The sequence below is a fragment of the Cebus imitator genome, unplaced genomic scaffold (genome assembly GCF_001604975.1).
Source record: "Cebus imitator isolate Cc_AM_T3 unplaced genomic scaffold, Cebus_imitator-1.0 Scaffold22, whole genome shotgun sequence".
NCBI classification, from domain to species: domain Eukaryota; kingdom Metazoa; phylum Chordata; class Mammalia; order Primates; family Cebidae; genus Cebus; species Cebus imitator.
In genome coordinates this window covers 581,803-600,940 of record NW_016107337.1, presented here as the reverse complement: position 1 = coordinate 600,940, position 19,138 = coordinate 581,803, and the positions used below count along the sequence as shown (strand labels likewise).

At 42.0% G+C, this 19,138-nt stretch overlaps 1 protein-coding gene and 2 pseudogenes across 4 annotated transcripts in view; all 3 read left to right on the top strand.

Moving 5' to 3' along the window:
• Positions 1-533: 533 nt before the first annotated feature.
• LOC108299450 lies at positions 534-8,908 on the top strand (annotated as a pseudogene).
• Positions 8,909-10,593: 1,685 nt separating this feature from the next.
• LOC108299481 lies at positions 10,594-11,285 on the top strand (annotated as a pseudogene). The gene has a single exon (XR_001822992.2). The product of XR_001822992.2 is annotated as a prefoldin subunit 1-like (transcript).
• Positions 11,286-16,403: 5,118 nt separating this feature from the next.
• Positions 16,404-19,138, top strand: part of WWP1 (WW domain containing E3 ubiquitin protein ligase 1) — a 112,221-nt gene continuing 109,486 nt past the window's right edge. For 2 of the 3 annotated variants that reach the window (XM_017521795.2, XM_017521797.2), the window contains exon 1: positions 16,651-16,781. The gene's annotated coding sequence lies outside the window, so the exon portion shown is untranslated. Of the gene's footprint in view, positions 16,782-19,138 lie in introns of all 3 variants that reach the window. The other variant, XM_017521794.2, reaches the window with a different exon arrangement.

The window sequence follows — 19,138 nt, the reverse complement described above, 5'->3', positions numbered from 1 at the left end:
AAAAAGCATATGTAAGTAATTTCCGCTGATTCAGAGGACATATGCAAAAATAATCTCTCTATAGTCATAGGGCCAGGTCTCCTGAAAGACTGAAATGCCATTCAGGATGCACTGATGCTCCACAGCTTCACAACTACAGTAATCTACATGGGAAACCCATTTGCCCTGTGATCCTCACAGCATGTACCTTTGCTCTCTATTCTTGCTACTCTTCTATATTTGTTGCTGAAGGTATCTCTGCTTCTACAGTGTCTGTTTCTGTTTTACCACTACTTCAATCTAACTGTTTTTACTCTTACCCCAAGGCCCCTGATTATTGCTGCTCTCACTTTCTTTCCATGCCAGTCTGTTTTCCATCTCTCATTCTGAGTGTCTGATACTGCCAGACTGTCATCTTCCAGGAGAGGGTTGGCAAGCTCTTCTTCCAAGCCCTGTCTTAGGCAATAGGCTGGTTTTCTAAATGAACATCTTTGGGTCAAGAACTCATCACTGCTCTGCTCAGCTGTTGTTAGTGTTGGCGTTATTGGGCAAAAATGAATCCCAGAGATGGAGGACTACAGGTACTTGGAGGCCCCTCAGATGAGATGGCCTGTCAAGTGCTTTCCATAGTCTGTTTAATATAAAAAACCACTACAAAAAAGAAAAGATTAATCTAGGAATACAAGGATAAATCATTGTGAGGAAGCCTATTAATATAATACTACCTGTCAATGAATAAAAAGGGAAAAATTACACACTGTCTTGAAAGATAGGTTGGAAAAAGCAATTGATGTGTTAGTATAGATTTAATATTATTTAATATAGTTTTGCCAGCCAAATTTTTAATCTGGTGGATCTGTATAAAGAAAACTATAACATTTTGCTGGTGAAATACAAGTGATGTAAATAAATGCCCCATATTCTTTATTTTCTTTAATATATTCATATTCTTTAATGAAGAATTATGAAGAATATATGCCATATTCTTTATATTCTTTAATATTCTAATATCATATTGTTTAATATTCTTCATATTCTTTAATGAAGAGACTGTTAGAAGTGATAGTGAAGCCAGCCATGGTGGCTCACACCTATAATCCCAGCACTTTGGGAGGCTAAGAGAGGAGGATCACTTGAGTCCAGGAGTTCAAAACAAGCCTTTTTTTTCGCTTGAGCCCAGGAAGTCAAGGCTGCAGTGAGTTACGTTTGCACCACTGCACTCCAGCATGGTCAACAGAGCAAGACCCTATCTAAAAAAACAATTGAACAAACAAAAAACAAAAACAAAAAAAGAAAAATGAAAGGAACAGAATAGATGACCTAAAAATAGATTATTATTTCGTGAGATGATAAAAAGTGATTTTGACATTTTCTGTGGGTATTTCTCTTGGAAAATACATCATTTTCTTGAGAAAGATATCTTAATATATTGCACAAAAGAGGCAATACCCTGGGAGCATGGTTTGGAAGAACATAATGAAACAGAGAGATAAGCAGACCACTCTACTTAAGAAATAAAAAATAATTTGTATGAAAGGGGAGTGAAGAGAAGAAGCAGCACCATGTGTGTGGAGAGAAGCAGCTGGTAAGAAATTCCTGGCCACGGGTTGGCTGAAGGACTTCCTAAGCAGGGAGCTCCCAGCGACCAATTTTAAAGTGGTTGCATTGCTGTATGCAAATCCCTTTTGTCTCCACTCTCAGTGGGGAGGATGCTACGAACAAAGAACAACTTTTATAAGTGACATTTTCTTTTTAGGGGAATGGGGTGATCAGAAGAAATTAAAAAGAGTCTTGAGATTTGTGTCAAGTGTAGAACAGAAAAGAGACCAGCCATGTGGGATGTGTATATGTGAAAGCAAAAGTTAATTAGGAGCTTATTCACACAGCCAGAAGAGACCATGTGAACATATGTTTTTGGGAATTCAGAGAGGCTGTAGGAGGGAGAGAGACAAGACTTCCAATGGGCTGTTGGCTAAGGGGTTGGAGCCAATTTTATTTAAATCTCGAAGGGTGGGCCTGTGTGTGTAAACACATAGCAAATCATACAAAGACACATCATAATCAAACAGCTCAAAACCAATGATATAGAAAAATATTTTGAAGGAAACAACAACAAAATGGTGCATGTCTTGGTCCATTTTGTGCTGCTATAAGAGAATACTTGAGACTGGGTAATTTATAATGAACAGAAATTTATTCGTTTGTGAATCTGGAAGCTGGGAAGTCTAAGATCAAGGGCTGGCATCTGGGAAGGGCCTTCTTGCTCTGTCATAACATGGTAGAAGATGAAAGGGCAAAGAGAAAGTTAGAGGGGACTGAATTCACCATTTTATAAGAGGACCAATCCCACCCATGAGGATAGAGCTCTCATGACATAATCAGCACTGAAATTCTCACCTCTTAGTACTGTTAAAATGGCAGTTAAATTTTTCTTTCTTTCTTTCTTTTTCTCTTTCTTTCTTTCCTTCTCTCTTCCTTCCTTCCTTTCCTCCCTCCCTATCTCCCTTCCCTACCTCCCTCCCTCTCCCTTTCCTTCCCCTTTCTTTCTTTATCTTTTTTCTTTCCTTCCTTCCTTCTTTCCTTCCTTCCTTCCTTCCTTCCTTCCTTCCTTCCTTCCTTCCCTCCTTTTCTCTTTCTCTCTCTCTCTTTCTCTCTTTCTCCTTCCATCCTCCCTCCCTTCCTTCCTTCCCTCCCTCCTTCTTTTCTCTTTCTTTCTCTCTCTCTCTTTCTCTCTTTCTCCTTCCTTCCTCCCTCCCTCTCTCTCTCTTTCTCTCTTTCTCTCTTTCTTTCTTTCCTCCTTTCTCTCTGCCTTTCAAGACAGGGTCCTGCTGTCACCCAGGCTCAGTGTAGTGGTTTAATCATGGCTCACTGCAGCTTCAACCTCCTGGGCTGAAGCAATCCTTGCATCTCAGCTTCCCCAGTAGCTGGGGTTATTTGTAAAAAGAAGAGCAAATACACCCAAAGTAAGTAGAAATGTAGCAATAATTAAAATGAAAGCTGAAATAAATGAAAGAGAAAATAAGCAGACAATAAAATTAATGAAATCAAAGCTCTTCTTTGAAAAGATCAAATTGAAATATCTTTAACCAAACTGATCACGTAAAAGACAGAGAATATACAAAGTAAAAATATTAGGAATAAAAGACAGGACATCAGCACAATTCTACAAATATTAAAGAATAGCAAAGAAATATTATTAACAATTCAGGGTCAATAAACCTGAAAACTTAAATGAAGTGGACAAATATCTTAAAAGACAAAATTACTCAAACCAGCATGGAAAAAAATAGAAAATGTGACCTGTCTTTAATTTATAAAAGAAATTAAATTTACAGTTTAAACTTTCTCAAAAAGAAAACTCCCAGTGTAGGTAATAGATAAGGATGATACACGTCCAAGCTCATTTTATCAGATCAGTCTTAGCCTGATAATATAGACAAAGATATTACGAGAAAACTACCGATCAATATCCCTAATGAACTTAGATTCATTAACATTCTTTAAAACATTAGCAAATAAAAACCCATCAATGTATACAAGGGAGAATGCACCATGACCAAGTGTGGTTTATCCCAGAAATGTAAAGTTAGTTCGACATTTGAAAATTTAAAAATTTAATTAATCATGTTAATAGTCTGAACACAAAAAACAAAGAGATCCTCTCAATAGATGCTAGCCCTTGCCAAGCATTGATACAAATTTAACATTTATTCATTATTAAAAAGCTCTTGACAGGCCAAGCACAGTGGCTCACGTCTGTGATCCCAGCACTTTGGGAGGCTGTGGTGAGAGGATCCTTTGAGTCCAGGAGTTTGAGACCAGTCAGGGCAACATAGTGAAACCCTGTCTCTACAAAAAATGAGCTGGGCATGGTGGCATCCATCTGTATCCCAGGTAATCAGAAGGCTGAGGTGGAAGGATTACCTGGCCCCAGGAGGTTGAGGCTACAGTGAGCCATGATCACGCCACTGCACTCCAGCCTGGGTGACTGAGTGAGACCTTATCTTAAAAATATAAAAAGCGCTCAGCAAACTAAGAGAAGAAGGGAACTTCCTCAAACTCATAAATTACATATACAAAAAACCTACAGATAGTATCATACTTGATGGTAAAACACTGAATTCTTTTCCTGAAAATCAGGAACAAGGTAATAATGTCCTTTCTCATCACTTCTGTTCAACGTTGTACTGGATGTTCTAGTTCGTGCAATAGGGCAAGAAAAGGAAATAAAAGCAAACAGAATGGAAAGGAAAAAATAAAACTCTTTATTTGCAGAAACATGATTGTATACATAGAAAATACAAAGAAATCTATAAAATACTACTAGAACTAATAGGTTTTTAAACAAGATCTCAGTGTACAGGACTAATATTAAAAAATGAATTATATTTAAATACCCTATTAATGAACCACTAAAAATGAAATATCATTTATAATATGAGGGGACTTCAAATGTTTGTGGAAAAATTGAATTAAGAGATAAAGATAAAGAATAATAAAGTTTCTTTCTCAACGTAGGCTCCATCGAGGTCAACACATGGATGTAAGTAATGACACCAGTCATTTAATCCATCCCTAACTGAGAGTCCTGGAAATTGAACCAGGTCAATGCAGTTTTTTTACATGATTAACTGAATAAAATGGGAGACCTTTACAGAATTTTTAAGATTATAAAATAAAAAGAAGTTAGAAATAGCCAAATTAGGACTATAAGGTGGATACCTAATGATTTCTCATTGAGAGCCTTACACAATTGCCCTTGTTTGATGAGAAGAATGAGCAGGAGCATTGTTGTGGTAGAAAAGGACTGTCTGGTGAAGCTTTTCCAGGAATATTTCTGCTAAAGCTTTAGCTAACTGTCCGAAAACACCCTTGTAACAAGCAGATATTATTTTTCTTTGGCCGTCCCCAACGTCAACAAGCAAAATGAGCATCACAAAAAACTATTCCCACAACCTTTGTTCTTGGCAGGTCTGCTTTTGCTTTGACTGGACCGCTTCCACCTCTCGGTAGTGATTGCTTTGATTGTACTTTGTCTTCAGGATTATACTGGTAAAGCCATGTTTCATCTCCTGTTACAATTCTTGAAAGAAATGCTTCAGGATTTTGATCCTACTTGTTTAAAATTTCCATTAAAAGCTCTGCTTTTGTTTGCAGTTGATCTGGGAACAATGGTTTTTGGCACCTGTTGAGTGAAAAGTTTGCTCCACTTTAGTTTTTCAGTCAGATCACATAAACTATGAGATTGGAGTTTCCTATAGTGTTGGCTATTGCTTCTCCTGTTATTTGTCAGGCCTCTTGAATGAGGGTATGAGCAAGATGAAATTTTTCCTTGCAAATTGATGTGGAAGGTCTGTTATTGCAGGCTTTACCTTCGACATAATCTTCCTCCCTTCCTAAAACGAGTTATCCATTTGTAAACTGCTGATTTCTTTGGTGCATTGTCCCCATAAGTTTTTTGTAAAATATCGATGATTTTGCTATTGTCCTACCCAAGCTTCCCCATAAATTTGATGTTTGTTCTTGCTTCAACTCTAGCAGAATTCATGCTACTCTGATAGGGGCCTTTTTCAAACTGATGTCTTATACTTCTTAATGACTCAAACTAGATCCTGCTCATACATGTTGTGACAAGTTAGTATCAGTTCATTTGGGGGCAAAAATTTTTAAATCCATGCAAAGTTTTTTTTCAAAATATGCATATTTCTATGAACATGTTGAAGATCCCTTGCAGCATCAAAAAGCATAAAATATGCAAAGAACCTGGAAGAGTCAAAATCGCTTTGAAAAAGAACAAATTTGGAAAATTTACACTTCCCAATTTTAAGACTTTCTAAAGTTATAGTAATCAAGACAGTGTGATATTTGCGTAAGGATAGACATATGGTTCAATGGAAGGAATACAGAGTCCAGAAATAGACATAGAGTTTTCACGAAAGTTCCAAAGTAATTCAATGGGGAAAGGATTGTCTTTTCCACAAATGGTGTTGAAACAACCATACATCCATTTAGAGAAAAAAATGAACATTGACTCTTTTCTCTCACCATATGCAATAATTAATTTCAAATAGATTATAGACCCAAATGTAAAAGCTAAAGTTATAAACGTTAAGAAAAAAGGTATTAACAAATCTTCACTGTTTTAGAGTAAGTAAAATTTCTTAAATATGTCACAAAATGATACAAACTTCATCAAACTAAAAACATCGACTTTTCAAAACATTTCTCCAAAACCTAGTGGCTGAAAACAATAATAATGATTTATTATTTATCATAGTTTTTGCAGATCCAAAATATATTAATTTCTTGGCTGGCTACTTCTGATATAGATTGTCACATGAGATTGCAGTCATCTGAAGACTTGAGAAGGACTGGAGGGTCCAATCCAAGGTGCCACATATGGCAGCAAATTGCTGCTGTCCATTTATCAAGAGACCTCAGTTCCTGTCTGCAAGAGCCTTGCTAAAGGATTGGCTTTCTCTAGAGCAAGTAACCCAAGGGGGGCAATATCTTTAATGATATAGCCTCAGAAGCCCCATACTATCATTTCTACAATTTTCTCTTAGTCACATAGGTCAGTCAATAGGGGAAAGTACTGTACAAGAGTGTGTATATACTAGGAGGCCAGAATCAATGGGGTCCATCTTGGAGGATGACTGCCACAGCAAGCCATAATCTGGGAGGAAATAGTCACAACATCAATATCTGACAAAGGAGAGTATAAAAGAATATACACAGATTATCCACACCCCAGTAATAAGAAAAAAAAAATCAGTTTGAAGTAGACAAAAGGTTTGGACAGATACTTATGTTCAAATGCACACATGGTCCATAAGGACAGGAAAAGATACTCAACATGACTGGTTATTAGGAAAATGCAAATTTAAACACAAAAATTAAAAATAAGAAGGGATTACCAAGCATTGGAGAAGAAATGGAGCAGCTGGAACTCCCATATATTGCTGATAGAAATGGAAATGGTACAACTACTTCAGAAAACAGTTTGGCAATTTATCATAAAATCAGGTACATGACCATATGCCCTAGCTATTTTACTCTTAGGCATTATTTGTCCAGGAAAAATGAAAACATATGTCCACACAAGGACTTTTAACCAAACGTTCATAGAATCTTTAGTCATAATAGCCAAAAACTGGAAACAAACCAATTACCTATGAATAGGACAAACATAAACAAATTGTAGCAAATCCATACAAGGGATTACTACTGCACTAGAAAAGAAGACATAGTTACTGCACACAATATGATGAATGAATCTCTAAAATATGCTGAGCTGAAACCACAAACAGGAGAGTATATATTGGATGATACCATTTACATCAAATTCTTGAAAAAGTGGGTCCAGGCACAGTGGTTCTCACCTGTAATCCCAGTGCTTTGGCAAGCTGAGGCAGGATCGCCTGAGGCCAGGAGTTCGAGACGAACCTGGGCAACACGGCAAAACCCCATCTCAGCAGAAAATTAAAGAATTAGCTGTGCCCTGTGCCACACGCCTGTAGTCCCAGTTACTCAAGAGGCTGAAGGGGGAGGATCCCTTGAGCCCAGGAGATTTAAGCTGCAGTGAGCTGTGTTCTTGCCACGGCACCCCACTATGGGTGAAAGGGTGAGACCCTGTCTCAAAAATAAAAAACAAAATTATGTAAAAAGTAGAATTATTCTATAGTGACAGAATGCAAACAAGTAGTTGCCTAGGACCAGAAGTAGTTCGGCGGAGGAAGGGCTTGAGAATACTTTTTACCGTGCTGGAAATGTTCTCTATCATGATTGTGGTCATAGTTACCCTGGTGTATTCATTTAAATGAGGTTTAGTGTATATAAATAATACCTCATTCAGTTCAATGAAAAAAGAGTATCGGCCAATTTGCTGACGGCCACAGCCAGGACCAGCCTCGCGGGTTCCCCTTTGCGGCGCGAATTCGCTGCCTCCAGAAGACGCTCTCCTCCCTCTCCTCCCCTGCCCCTCCAGGAAGCCACGCGCCCCCAGCCCCGAGCCGGCTGACCTGGGGACTGGCGTGGCGGCAGTGGCTGAAGAGAGCGGAGATTCGGCGGCCAGCCCCTCCAAGAAGGCCCCGGCGGGGCAGGACAGGCCCGGCCGAGCAGGACGAGCCCGGGACGCCGCCCTCCTAGCCGCTGAGCGCGTAGCAGAGAAACAAGGCCGCGGCCCTCCTCAGACACGTGGCCCGCAACGTGCTCGTGAGCTCTGGGGAGAGCTGGAAGAAGCAGTTCAGCGGGGAGTTCGGAAAACCGTATTTTATCAAGCTAATGGGATTTGTTGCAGAAGAAAGAAGGAAAACACTGTTTATCCACCCCAACACCAAGTCTTCACCTGGACCCAGATGAGTGACATAAGAGGTGTGAAGGTTGTCGTCCTGGGACGGGATCCATATGAGTGACATAAGAGGTGTGAAGGTTGTCGTCCTGGGACGGGACCCATATGATGGATCTAATCAAGCTCACGGGCTCTGCTTTAGTGTTCAAAGGCCTTTTCCATCTCCACCCAGTTTCCAGAACATTTATAAAGAGCTGTCTACAGAGATAGAGGGTTTTGTTCATCCTGGCCATGGAGATTTATCTGGGTGGGCCAAGCAAGGTGTCCTGCTACTCAACAGTGTCCTCACGGTTCAGGCGCATCAAGCCAACTCTCATAAGGAGAGAGGCTGGGAGCAATTCACCCATTCAGCGTGTTCTGGCAAAATCAGAACTCGAATGGCCTTGTTTTGTTGCTCTGGGGCGCCTATGCTCAGAAGAAGGGCCGTGCCATTGATAGGAAGCGGCACCATGTCCTACAGACGGCTCATCCCTCCCGTTGTCAGTGTATAGAGGGTTCTTTGGATGTAGACACTTTTCTAAGACCAAGGAGCTGCTGCAGAAGTCAGGCAAGAAGCCCATTCACTGGAAGGAGTTGTGATCATCAGCTGAGGGGTGGCCTGTCTCCACTGTTGTTGTTTTTATTCTTTTGAGAAGCTGCTGTTAACGTATTTGTCAGTTACAAAGTTACATTGAAAATTTTCCTATTAATTCTTAAGTACTCTGCATAAGGAGGAAAAGCTTCCAAAAAGCAGCCACGAACCAGGCTGCCCAGGAATGGTAACTATCCAGCCACAAACAGCAAAGGCTACCCTTTCACCAAATGTCTTCCTCTGCAACAGGGCTTCGGCCTAAAATACACCAACTTCTCCGAAGACAGATGATGTCAAATACTCAGTTGGCTGTCTTTATCTCCCTTGCCTTTATGGCGGAAGCGGGGAGATGTGCACCTTTTAGGCAGAGCCCTAGTTTGGTGCCTGCTGCCCCATAGTTTTGCCTGGTTTCAGTGACAGGTGTTGGGGTGTTTTTGCTTAGAAAGATCCCCTTGTCTCAGCCCTGCAGGGCAGGCATGCTAGTCTCTGCCTGTTCCATTGCCCCCTTGATTTTTGAAAGAACCCTCAGGCCCCTTGAAGCATAAGGATATTTTGTAAGTTTCCAGAATCTGGCCCAGAAATTAGGGCTCAATTTCCTGATTGTAGTAGAGGTGACGATTGCTAAGATTGCTGTGAGCCCTAACAGACAGGGGCCGAGGGAAGTAAGCTGGGTCTTGTTATTCGTTGGGTGTTGGTGGAATAAGCAGTGGAAATTGAACAAGGAAGAGGAGAAAAGGGAATTTTGTCTTTATGGGGTGGGGGTGATTTTCTCCTAGGGTTATCTACAGTTGGGGTTTTTAAGGCCCCGCAGACTGTCAAGTGCTGTTTTCTTACCGACTGAAATCACTTTGGGATATTTTTTTCCGCAACACTGGAAAGTTTTAGTTTTTTAAGTACTCATGCATACACACACACACACACACACACACACACACACATTTTTTTTCCTTTATTGGGTCTACACTTCCATCCTTGATCTTAGCGATGCTATTTTTGCTGTTAGTCGGGTTAGAGTTGGCCCTACTGGGGGTTTGGTAATTAAAGATTGTTAAAGAAAAAAAAGACTATCACAAAGATAAAAGTGAAAAGGCATGGTGGCTCATCCCTGTAATCCCAGTGTTTTGGGAGCCCAAGGCAAGAAGACCAGCAGTTCAAGACTAGCCTGGGCAAAATAGTGAGACCCTGTGTCTATAAAAAAGATTAAAAAGAGTATCACCAGAGGCCGGGTGCGGTGGCTCACACCTGTAATCTCAGCACTCTGGGAGGCCAAGGTGGGTGGATCACCTAAGGTCAGGAGTTCAAGAGCAGCTAGTCAACTTGGTGAAACTGTCTCTAATATATATATATGTGTGTGTGTGTGTGTGTGTGTGTGTATATGTGTGTATATGTATATATATATGTATACATATGTGTATATATGTATACATATACATGTACATATATGTATACATGTGTATATATGTATATATGTATATACATATGTATGTGTGTGTGTGTGTGTGTGTGTATATATATATATATATATATATGAGTTTCACCAGAAATAATTTCCTTCATAAGATATAACTGCTTTAAGTTATATCTTAAGGGGTGGGAACCCCTTAAGACTGATATGCCTGATTACTTTATGTTGTACTTATAGGAAGGTAAATAGGAGAGAGGACCATAAAAAAGGGAGAGGGCTGGCACCAAGATGGCCGCCCCTGTGGATCTTGAGTTGAAGAAGGCCTTCACAGAGCTTCACGCCAAAGTTATTGACACTTAACAGAAGGCGAAGCTGGCAGACATACAGATTGAACAGCTAAACAGAACGAAAAAGCATGCACATCTTACAGATACAGAGATCATGACTTTGGTAGATGAGACTAACATGTATGACGGTATAGGAAGAATGTTTATTCTTCAGTCCAAGGAAGCAATTCACAATCAACTGTTAGAGAAGCAAAAAATAGCAGAAGAAAAAATTAAAGAACTAGAACAGAAAAAGTCCTACCTGGAGCGGAGCGTTAAGGAAGCTGAGGACAACATCAGGGAGATGCTGATGGCAGGAAGGGCCCAGTAGGAAGCCTCTCAGGGAAGCTCTTCCTCTTGCCCCTCCCATTCCTGGTGGGGGCAGAGGAGTCTCTGCAGGGAAACAGCTCCTCCTCTGCCCCATGGACACTTCATCTGGATGGCCTGGCAACGTCACATTTTCTGCATCACCCTGAGTCCCTTTTGCTTCCTAGCCCTGGAGCTTTTACCCTGGCTTTACCTCTCACCTTGGCCCAAGACACTCGTACCTCTCAGAGTGTGTGATGAACTCCCAGGAGAGGGAAGATGGGAGCCAGGGCAGATAGGAAGCTCTGCCTGAGCTTTCCACTAGGCATGCCAGCCAGACCAATAAAAAGTGTCCACTCTGCTAAAAAAAAAAAAAAAAAAGAGAGGGCTGCCCCATGTTGTTGTTTCACTGCTTCAAAGGAGTTCTTAAGGAAGCACACATTGTCCTAAGGGGCACTGCTCTCTATGCTATCTGAGTTTTGGGCTTTGACCAGCAGGGAAGCATGAGAATGAGAATACTAAGGAGGGCTAAGCAACAAGCACTTGGGTGACAGGAACATTTGCAAACCAAGCCTCAGTGACATACAATTTACACATGTAACAAATCTGCACATGTATCCCCCAACCTAAAATAAAAGTAGAAAAAAGAAAAAAAAGAAACAAGTGAAGTAACATTCAAATGAGTAGTGGAAATAAAGCAAACCCTACCTCTTTCACTTGTACAGGGAAATAAGAAACTTTTAAGGTGCAAGGGAAAATATGTTGGGACAGATTTTCTCACCTTCAGCATTAATGCCACTTGGACCTGACCATTCTTTGTTTTTGAGTGGGGTGATGGGGCTGTCTTGTGCACTGTAGGATGTTCAGCACCATTTGTGGCATCTACCCACTAGATGCCAATGGAACATCCAACCTAACCCCATGAAAAAATGTGGTAAGCCATTGCCAAAGTCTCCCGGGATATGAAATGGTTCCCAAGTTAAGAACAGGATTGGTGTATTTGTTATCTATTTCTGGATAGCAAATTATCTCCCAAATTTAGTGGCTTAAAAGAACAAACACTTATTTTACAGCTATAGTTGCTACGCGTTAAGCATTTGAGAGTAATTTAGTTGGGTGGTTCTGCTTCAAGGTCTCCGATGAGGCTGTAGTCAAATGCAGTCATCTGAAGGCTTGACTTAGGCTGAAGGATCCACTTCTAAGATGTCTCACTCACATGGTGATGGCAGCAGGCCTCAGACTCTGGTGGTTGTTGGCAGGATGTCTCAGTTCCTTGCCATGTGGGCTTCTACACAGGGAAGCTTGATGTGTCTTTGCCATATGGCAGCTTAGAATGATCTGAGAGAAAGTGGGAGAGGCTCCATGATGCCTTTTTATGACCTAGTCCTGGAATTGACACACTATCACTTTTACTTTATTATGTCTATTAGAAACAAGTCACTAATTACAGTCCATATTCATTTGGAAGAGAATTAGGCCCCACTGTTTTTTCTTTTTTTTGAGAGAGAGTGTGTCTCGCTCTGTCACCTAGGCTGGAGTGAAGTGGCGCAATCTTGGCTCACTGCAACCTCTGCTTCCTGTTTTGTTTTGTTTTTATTTTTTTGAGACAGGGACTTGCTCTTGCTCTATCACCATGAGTGCAGTGATGCAATCATGACTCACTGCAGCCTTGACTTCCTGGGTTCGAGTGACTCTTCCACCTCAGCCTCCAGAGTAGCTGGGATTACAGGTGCACACTACCATTCCCAGCTCATTTTTTTGATTTTTAGTAGAGATGAGATCTCACTACATTGTCCAGGCTGGCCTCAAACTCCTGGGCTCAAGTGATCCTCTCACCTTGGTCTCCAAAAATCCTGGGATTACAGGCATGAACCACTGTGCCTGGCTAGGCTTCACTTTTTGAGGGCAGACGTACCAACACATTTGTAGACATATTTTAAGAAATTAAAAAAAAAAATTCTTAAAAGTATAACAGAGACAGCGTGCTTTAGTTTGTTCTTGTGCTGCTAATAGAGACATACCTGAAACTGGGTAATTTTTATAAAGGAAAGAGGTTTAACTTACTCACAGTTCAGTATGGCTGCGGCGGCCTCAGGAAACTTACAATCATGGCAAAAGGGGAGGCAAACACATCCTTCTTCACACAGTGGCAGCAAGGAGAAGTGCTGAGCAAAAGTGGGAAAAGCCCCTTATCAAACCATCAGATCTTGTGAGAACTCACTCACTATCACCAGAAGAGCATGAAGGTAACTGCCTCCATGATTAAATTGAACCTGGGAAGTGGAGGTTGCAGTGAGCCAAGATTACACCACTGTGCTCCAGCCTGCACGACAGAGTAAGACTCCATTTTAAAAAAAAATGAGATTTGCACGGGGACACAGCCAAACTGCACAGGATTTTCTCATGTTGGCCAGGCTGGTATCAAACTCCTGGCCTTAAGTGATCCACCTTTCTTGGCCTCCCAAAATGTTGTGATTACAGGCATAAGCCACTGTGCCCAGCCTGTAGATATATTTTAAAGCCACTACAGTTAGAGAACAATGTTTAAACAAATGGTTTGGGGGAATACCTTGAGCTAATTTTAAAAGAATAAAAGTCAGATCATCATTGCAAAATAAATTCAAGAAAATTAAATTATTTAATGAAAAAAGTGAAATAGTCAAGTAGAAAAAAGTAAAGACAGATGAATTATATGATCTCAGCATGGGAAAGATGTATGAAGTAAAAAATAATGGAAGAATACAAAAATGGAAAGATCAATAGTTTTCCAACAGATTAATATCTACATTATGTGAAGCACCCTTTTGTGAAATACCTCAGTAAGAAAAATGGACAAATGACAAACAATAAGCTACCATACATACACATATGAAAACATATCATGATGATCTGGGCACATGGAAGAAGGACAATCACATACTATCATGTAGTGCTGTGGGAAAATTGATAACGATTATGACAGTAATTTCTTGATTATGTGTCATGCTTATGTGTTAAGTAGCTCTATGCATGTCACTTATAGCAATTTATATATACATTTTATTACAACATGTGGAAGCACTATGCTAATTTTCTAGTTGAGGTACAATTAGATTAAACAATTGACCAAATCTCACAGCTCATAGGTGGCAGGAGGGTCAGGTTATCCATTAGACACACTAGACACAGTGCCTCTGGCTTATAATACTTTTAGGAGCCCACAAAAATGCTTTGATTTCTTTTAAAATCAGAAGGCAAAAAAATTAAATGTTTAGGTCAAAGAAAATGTTTGAATGTATAATGTTAATATATTTGTCCTCATACCAATGCAAAAATAAAATATATTTTGTAGCATTGTTTTATGGAAGATGAGGCCCACACAGGTATAAGCAGCTAGGGCCTGTGAAAGTCTTAAAGGGACACTGGGTGGCAGAGCTGTGTTTTGATCCCTGGCAATATGATACCTGAGTCTATGCTCTTTAAGGAAGGTAGTTGCCAATATGCTTCAAAAGAGCTAAACTTGTTCATACTTTATTACTTTTAAGGATTTATCTACGACAGTAAATAAGGACATGGACAATGGTTCATGGAATGCTATTTATAATATTGTTTATTTGAAACCAAAGAGAGTCAATAACAAAAGGCTAGTTCAATATTGGGTGTCGACTTGGGAACAAGGTGAGTACTGAGAGCTTCTGAGCTGGGGAGGAAACTGAGCAATGAGTGGAGCTGAAAGTGAGACACGGAGCAGGAAGCAGGAGGCCTGCATACATTCTGGAGGAGAGCAGATTCCTACTGGGGATATCTAAGGAATTTTTGAGGACGTGTTTGTAAGCACATTATTGCATTTATTTAAAGGGACTGGACAGCAAAAGCAAAAAGATGAAGAAAATATTAGTACATGTTTAAAGCTGAGATGAGTGAGCACATATGGGGAACTGTGAAGAGTTTTTCATAACAGAAGAGATAGAGCAAGTGAGCATCAAAGCAATCTTGAATATCATATTAATCTTTGTCAGGAGAGCTCCAAAAAGCCAATGAATGATTTTAAGCAGTGGAGTGACACAGATGGGTATTTCAGAATGATCTTTGTGGTTACAATGTGCACCAAATTCAAGTGCAAAGCCAGAGGGCAAGAACTAATGCATAGTAGGCAGAAATGTGGATTGTTCTGTCAAGAGATTAATCGAATCCTATACACACTCACGGAGTGTTGGCACTGTTTTTGGCACACAGTTCTTTCATTAAGCTCAGTTAAAATGGAAGGACTGAGAGAACTAGAGGTTTAAAAATCAAGGGAAAATTTAGGACCTAGTTTTAAAACGCGATTATACTGAGTAGTTGTAGGCAGTGGAGAGGGCGAAGTTAAAGATGTGCCAAGGAGGCCAGGTGCGGTGGCTCACGCCTGTAATCCCAGCACTTTTGGAGGTCGAGGCGGCTGGATCACGAGGTCAAGAGATCGAGATCATTCTGGTCAACATGGTGAAACCCCGTCTCTACTAAAAATACAAAAATTAGATAGGTGTGGTAGTGCACGCCTGTAGTCCCACCTACTCGGGAGGCTGAGGCAGAAGACTCGATTGAACCCGAGAGGCAGAGGTTGCAGTGAGCGGAGATCGCTCCACTGCACTCCAGCCTGGTGACAGAGTGAAATTCTGTCTAAAAAAAAAAAGTGCCAAAGGACTGCTCTCAGTGGAGAGCAGGCAGTGGAGTGGGCAGGGACATCTAGCCTCCCAGACAGGAGGAAAACAAGTGTGGATGTAGGGATAATCTGTGGGAGAGTTGATGAGGTGGTTGGGCAAAAATTGTAGAAATCCATGCCTGAAGGCTTCTGCTTCTCTGAAGTAGAAAACCGGATCATCTTTTAAGTAATGAGGTTCCACTAACTTCTATTTGCACATTGGCCCTTCTTCTAAAAGCAATACACATAACCAATAGCACCTCCTAAACCAGTTGACTTTTCTGTATAATGGAGACAGTAGACACTACTTTATGGGATTGTTGTGTGGGTTAATTGTGCCAACACGTGTACTTGCTCAGTTGGTATTAGCTTTATCACTGGGCTGAGGTTAGTGAGGGCAGGGGGAATGAAGGTTTTGATTAATAAATAATGCACTGCAAGTCTTCGGGTATGACCATGGATAAATGCAATTATTTACTCTTGCAATGGGTTCTAAGTCAAACCCTCAGCTAGGTCAAGGAGTATTTATGAACAGCCTACTTTTGCCCCAGGACCTTAAGAAGTCCTGCTCCGGAATCGGCCGCCTACCGGAAAGTCGAGTTCTCAACGCCCAGCGGGATCTTAGAACAGCGTCTTCCCAAATCTCAGCGGCGGCCCCGCCCCTTCCACAGGTTCAGGCCCTGCCCCTCCCTGCTATTGGCTGTCCCTCCCCTTCCCTCGACCGCTCGCAGGACCCGGAGGAGCGGAGTTTTCCTAAGGCAGCCTCCGAGCGCCCTCGCTGCGCATGCTCGGGGGAGGCAGATTCCGGGTCCGGAGTTGGAGGCTTTGGGCGGTCGCGGCGTCGCGCGCGGTGCCGGGGCCGGCGGGGAGGCGCGCGCTTGGGGCGCGGCGCCGGCGACGCTGCCACGCAGCGCGCTCCCGAGGAAGGGAGGTGTGGGGTCGCCTGGGGGTGGCGCGTGGCCGGGGTGGGGGTGGGGGGAGGGTCGGGTGTCGGCGAGCTTGGCGTGCGGGTTCCGAGTGTCTGAGGCGGCCTGGGCTGCCGGGGCCGAAGCCTGGGTGGCTGCCGCCGCCGCGCCTGCTGAGAGATGGCGATCTTGGGCGCGGAAGGGTGAGGGCGCCCGCCGCAGGAGGAGGTTCCGCTGCCTTGGCCGCCCGGCTGCCGGGAGCCGACAGCTTCGCGCCGGGTAAGGACTGCGCGGCGCGGGGCTGGGGGCGCAGGACTGGGGACGCGGGCGGGGAGGGAGGGGGCGCGGGCCCCGAGCCTTGGCCGCGGTGCCCGGCATCCGGCGCCCTCCGCCCGCGGGCGGGACCCTCCAAGGGGCGGTGGGAGGACGGTCCGCCCTGCCTTGGCTGCCTTCTCCAGCCCGGGAGCCCGGAGTTTTCTGGGGTGGGGTCACGGGTCTTGCCCGGAGTTGGCCCTGGCACAGGCCTGTGCCAGTTATCCTGGAGCGGAGCGAAGTGTTTCCGTGACTCTGCAGCCGCAGTTCTTCCTTAGCCTTCTCTTCGCCTTCCTTCACCTTTTCCTAACACCTCACTCAGAACACAGATATAGGGACTCTGCCCGTGCCCTGAGTTTCACCCCAATTTCAACGTTGCAAACCAAGGATTCCAGCCTTGGAATACCTTTTTCTGACATGTTTTTGTCGCTCCCGGTTCTTCACCGACTCTGCAGCTCCCCTCCCTGCCCCCCCTAGCGCAACCCCCACCTCTACCTTTTGTGACCTGGTAGGTCCTGGTGACCTTGCAGATTTTTACCAGTCCTTATCTTGTCTGGGACTTACACACTTACCTTTCATCTTCGTTTTCTTTTTTAAAAAAATTTCATTTTGTTGTTTGCCCCTTACCTTTACGACCTTTAAATGATCAGTCTTGTTCACAGTCCTCTGCCCTGTGGATTTGGAGTTTTCTTTGCTCTGGTAATTATATGAAACCTTCATTACCAAAGAAGAGTAGCATCTGTTATAATTTTGACATTCGCTCTTCCAGTAAAATATTTTCCAGGGGCTTGATTTTGCTTTTCTTTTTCTATTTGGTAAGTTTAACAAAAATTTTTTTGTGTGTAGGTTGATGTGGAACAAGATTTTGTGTTTTTCCTTTAAAATGCTACTGGTAATAGTAGTGGGGAAAAAAAATCATATCCAAAGTTGTCTTTGTTTTCCCCGTTTGGTGTTTTTGCCAGAAATGCTTGGTTTACAGTTATCTGCAGGTTTTTTTTTTTTTTTTTTTTTAAACGAGAGTTCATGTGTAAGTGTAAATCCATTTTACCTGCCCCACCAAATCTGTGTGTATTATGCAAGCAAAGAAAGTCATTCTTGTATTGTGTGACTTGTTTTTAGCTATCAAGTTGGAAATTAGCTGCGACTAGAAATGATCATTTTTCATAAATAGTTAATATTTAAAAAATGGAAAGTATAGTGGCCAAGTGTTGGGAGCTACTCAGATGGAGAATTGTAAAGTATGTGTAATAGTTCTTTGGGACCTAGCTTATTAACATTTTCAGATAGTTTTTACCTTAAAACGCAGAACTGCTGGTAAGACCTACAACATCAGGATTTTGAAAAGCAATAATTACTAGTTATGTTTTTTGGAAGTCAGCATAATAGAGAATGTCACAGATAAAGTCTCTGCCTGCAAAGAGATAGTAATCTTTGCTGTTTACCCCACGGTGGCTGAAATTTCCATTACTTCCTTGTACAGTTGTTAGGCATTTACTGCATAATTGGGGGGTGTATTTTGGGGAATACAAAGATGAACTGATTAGCAGTTTCTGCTTTTACACTAATTAGGTAGATAGTGCTATACACAAATGCCCTATTTGTCTTTTAATATATACGTTTCATAAACAGTACCAAAATCCTCTCAGAAGTCAACTTCAAAGAGAGTAGAGCTCAGATCTTACTTGGCAAGGTAGGGTTAAGAGAGTTAGTTCTTAGAGTTTCTGGCTTCTGAAATCATGGTTTTGAAGGATGACTATGACTTTGGATAGGCAGGAAAGGTAATCCAAGCAGAGAGGGATCTCTAAGAGAGCACAGAGTTCCTGTTTGGGGAGAGGCAAGTAATTATGTTTGGGTGGAACATAGTGTTATTTGTATTTGGATAAAGGGTGATAAAACATGAAGTAAAAATTTGGAAGAGTTAATGGGTTGTTTTTAATGCCAGGCTTATGAACCTTGGATTTACTAGGTGGTGGGGCTTCCACAGATGATTTTGAGTTGGGAGTGAAACAATTTGAACACTTTGTTTCAGAAGGATTAGTGGGATAGCAGCCTGTAGTGTGAATTGTGGTAGGGAGAGCCTGGAGGTAGAAAGACTTCCCAGGTGTTGTAGTCATGGGTAGTGAGGGTCTGCGGTGTGGTACATGTGAATGGAAAGGAAGAAAGGAAGTAGAATAGTCAAAATTTGATGAGAGGGCAAAAATAACTGATTCTGATCCAGGTTGGTTGGGAGAACGTGGTACCATTTTGAGCAAAATCATGAAGCTCTACCGTCAGCATATGTGTGCTACTTTACAACCTTTTGGAGATTAGTAATTCTTGGTGAA